Source organism: Gymnodraco acuticeps, unplaced genomic scaffold (assembly GCF_902827175.1).
Source record: "Gymnodraco acuticeps unplaced genomic scaffold, fGymAcu1.1, whole genome shotgun sequence".
Taxonomy (NCBI): domain Eukaryota; kingdom Metazoa; phylum Chordata; class Actinopteri; order Perciformes; family Bathydraconidae; genus Gymnodraco; species Gymnodraco acuticeps.
The window spans coordinates 2,987,004-2,991,219 of NW_022989979.1; the positions used below are offsets into that span (position 1 = coordinate 2,987,004).

At 38.6% G+C, this 4,216-nt stretch overlaps 1 long non-coding RNA gene across 1 annotated transcript; it reads left to right on the plus strand.

Annotated features, from left to right (window-relative positions):
* Positions 1 to 219: 219 nt before the first annotated feature.
* Positions 220 to 3,852, plus strand: LOC117543449. The gene is made up of 4 exons (XR_004568570.1): positions 220 to 841; positions 1,439 to 1,594; positions 1,873 to 1,969; positions 3,262 to 3,852. It is a non-coding gene; the product is annotated as an uncharacterized LOC117543449 (long non-coding RNA).
* Positions 3,853 to 4,216: the final 364 nt, after the last annotated feature.

Below are 4,216 nucleotides of genomic sequence, written 5' to 3' on the forward strand. Positions count from 1 at the left end.
ATCTAAAACCATAGTAGCTGTTTGAATCCGCGCATGCGTCTTGACAAGACAAGATACCCGCGTTTTTGGACGACGGTTCAGTTGGGTTTGCAGTTGCACATTTGAAGTAGGGGTGGGCGATACCACAAAATCTGGATTCGATCCGATACCAAGTATTTCAGGGCCAGTATCGCCGATACCGATATCGATACCGATACTTTTTTTAATGAAAAGCGTCTTATGTACTTTCATATAGGGGAGAGCTGCATGACATGATTTTTGAGCTGAAATCATCATAAATAGACTAAATCTGAATTCATTTTCATGAATAAAGACAGGACAGTTTTTATAGACAAATACACGTTTTACTTTTGCAAATTTAAAGTGCAAACATGAAAAATAACAATACAAAGTGGCCAAAGTAGCGAACTGTCTTCTTGCACACATCACAGTTCGCTAAGTTTTAATGGCCAGTGAAACACAACGCTGCTCTTTCTCTCAGCCATCATGCGCGTGTGTGTGTTGCACTCGCGAGTCGCTGGCTGCTGCTGTCCTGCCCTGCTGGCTGCTGTCAGTCAGCTTGATAATCGGCGTTCAGACAGGGAGCCTCGAGGAGAAGAGGACAGCAGTGGAGAGAGAAGTAAAGAGCATATACTTGTGTTCGTCTGCACATAGTTTTTTGAAGAAATTGACGAGTAGAGGAGACGAGAAAAAAAGTATAACAGTATCGATCCTATTGGCTCTAGTATCGATATTTTGAAACGTAACGTAATATCGGAAGTATCGATATTTTGGGATCGATCCGCCCACCCCTAATTTGAAGGCTGTCGGAGGAGCTGTATGGCTGGAAAAAGAAGTGTTGGTAAGTTATTGTCTCTCTGTTTAAGACTTATGATAATATAATGTGTCTTTGTGCATAATAGCCTGATTCTTGTTTGCTTGAACCATGTTAACGTTTCTGTGCATTAGTTCACAAAGTTGAGAGATTATGTTTTAGATATGTTACGTGCTGTTAGCTAACAGCTAACCTTAACTGTAATTTACCAGATAATTTTTTTTAAAAACACTCACATGCATCTAAAGAAGGTTCCACGTTTTATTTCACGTCTATAACACTAAGGGCATAACAGTTGGAATAGCATTGTCAAAAGCAGAGGAGAGGAAAAGTAATGTTAGCTGAGTTAGCGTTCAAGCTGATTCAAGCATTCTAGAAAGAGAGATGGCCTGCTTTGTTTTGTGAAGCTGAGGTAGGTGAATCTATACATGCTCCATTGTACAGGAACAAATTAAAAAAAGATAGATACACATGAACATTAATTAACTTGAAACACTAGCTTGTTCATTCCACCATTAATATCTGCACGATTTATAACACCCTATACATAATTGACCCTGCCTTAATTTTGTATCAGACTTATTGGCCCAGTTCCTCGTGCTTGTGATTACTTTGTCACTTCAGATAAAGGCGGAATTCGGGCGAATAACTACAATTTCGCTGGAGCAGAGCTTCATGTACAAACTCGACCACTACACACCAAAACGTATTGCCCTGATGAAGGCCAAGGGAGGAGTCCTCAGGACCAAGCTGAGGCCGTTCCTGGAAAAACTGAGTCAGGTATGCTTGTTCAAAATTGTGCATGATCACATTTTTTTTTTAAGGATGTCAGACCTCACTCACACACACATCACCCAATGCCCAATGCTTACACATACACAGCACACATCCTCACACTCGGTTGTTTAAATGCCCCTGCATGGTCCATCTTTCCATGGCTCTTGCTCAGTTTGCTCAAATCACTCCTCCTCGCACATGTATGCTCTTGTTTTCTTCCTTGAAAGTTTATTGTGTATGAATATTAGTTCAGTATTGACACAATATTAATCTCTTCACAGAACCAAAGCATTGACATGAGGCGTGACTCTGTCATCTGCAGCCTCATACTATACCTACCTTGGCGAAAAACAACAGGATCTTTTTGAAGATTGCCTGGTAAAGCATGATTATTATTTTTTTTTTAATGACACTGTTGTAACATTTTAATGTTAAAACAGGAGGTCTTTAGAGGGAGATAGCAGCTCAACAGTTTATGTCATATAGAAGTGGTTTACATCATCTGAAAGCTGGGTCAAATTGTTGTAGTCACAAATCTATTATAAACATAGTTTATTAATTTCAATTAATTAAATTGTAATGTTTTCAGTGTATTACGGCTCAGAACATTGGTCCAAGTATTTGAGAGATGCTATCCTGCTCTATTATGTCCCATAACTTGTTGCAGCAATGTTTGTGTTGATACCATTTAATACACAGATTTGCTGCTAAATTTAAGCATATTAACCACAAGAGAATTGCCAAATATGGTCAAAAATTCCTTCAAAGTATCACATAAGGACATCAAGACATAGAATAATCTATGCTGTGATTTGGAATAAAAAAATCTGAATTATTTTTAAATTTCTGCAAGAATTGCATTTTTCCGCGATTGGATGGTGAGCACTTCTGTTCTGGAAACTGCTCAGAAACCCCCTTTTTGTAAATAAACCTAGGAATGCCATACATCCTCTGAAAGCCCTCCATCTCTAGTTTATGGCTGTGACTATCCTAGAAGCCACAACAGCTCATTTTATACTGTGAAGTCAATCTTCAAAGTTTCACTCCAATGGAATGGCTCCTACATCATCACACATGAATATAATTGGGCTCATTGGATCCACATATCCAATTCATGCAATTCCAAGACCCCAGCATGCAAAAATATTAAAATACAACGTTTTAAGAAAGGCGAAAAAAACACATTTATACTGCATGCACAGAACTGTATGTTTTTCGTCCCAAACTGCCTGTGATCAGCATGAAGTGTCAATGTGTGTAAAGAGGAGACTCGTGGGTATCCAGAGAACACATTTTCATTCAGATATCTTGAGCTTAAAGGTCAGGGGATGACCCCTTTGAATATGGTCATGTCATTTTCCCCTCGCCAAAATGTTGCCTATCTTTGCAGCGTTATTTAGCCTCTTTGCTGACCAGCATCACATGGGGTGGACAAGGCACCAATGGATTCCTCAGATCCTCATTTGATATGATATCATCTTTACTCTAGCTTCAGAACTGAGCCCTCTGAGCCTCTGAAAGACAGTACAATTGGCCGGCCCGGATTAGGGCCGTCAGAGTTAATGATGGTCTTTAGCACATGTGTTCATTCTGCCCTGACAATGAAGTCACTTTGAATGATTCAAGCATTCTATGTTTCTCACTTCATTTTTCTTGTAAATGGTATGCAGGAGGACAGCCGCAGTGATGCAACTGAACACGTCTTGAAGATCCTGGTTGTCCATGGTGCCAATGAAGAGGATCCAGTTGATGCAGCTCTCCTGCTTGAAGGCAGAGAGATTATGCCAGGATGCGGCAGTACTGCCAAAGCATGCACGCTCCTTATGGGGCTGATTTATGCGTTAAACTTGGCATACCCCCCAACACTGCGCTACACTTTTGAGGTGTTCCAGAAACTTTTTCTCGGACTGGATGGGATTAAGCTGACCCCAAAAGTGCAAGCTTTGAATGTGAACCTGCTGTCTTAAAGACATGGAAAAGCCGTCTATTCATATCAAGTATGTTCTTGCATGAGGCCCTTTGTATGTCGCTGCAAGTTTAAATGTATTTGACAATTGACTTCATTTCTGTCTGATTTGAAACTTTGAGCTCGCAGACTTGGAGGAAGTTACACATGTAAAGTAATTGTCAAGCTTCTTCACATGCAGACTTCTCCACAGCGTTTTCTCACCTGCCTCTGAGCTTTCATGGTTCTGGCTCTTGGGCTTTGTGAAAGCTGCTGCTTAGAGATCGTTTGCATGCAGTTATTATAATGTTAATGTTGTCGGTTAATAGTGATTGAATTGTTGACAAAATAAATTGTATTATTGTATTTTAGTTGTGCGATTTGTGCTCAATGTATATTAAATGCATATATTATTACATTTATTAGGTAACATTTTTCAAAAGTAAATGAGTAACAATTACATAATTAAAGTGAGTAATATAACTTCAAACAAATGAGTAATTCAACATTTTAAACTGAAAAAATATGATAAAATCTACTTATTTACTTCATAACAGTAACTATTACAGATATATAATATTTACTTAATAATTTGATAACAGTGATGTTCCTGTACATGAAGAAAATAATTAGACTTTACTTAATTAGTTCAAATAAATATAATGTGTAACTTCAACATT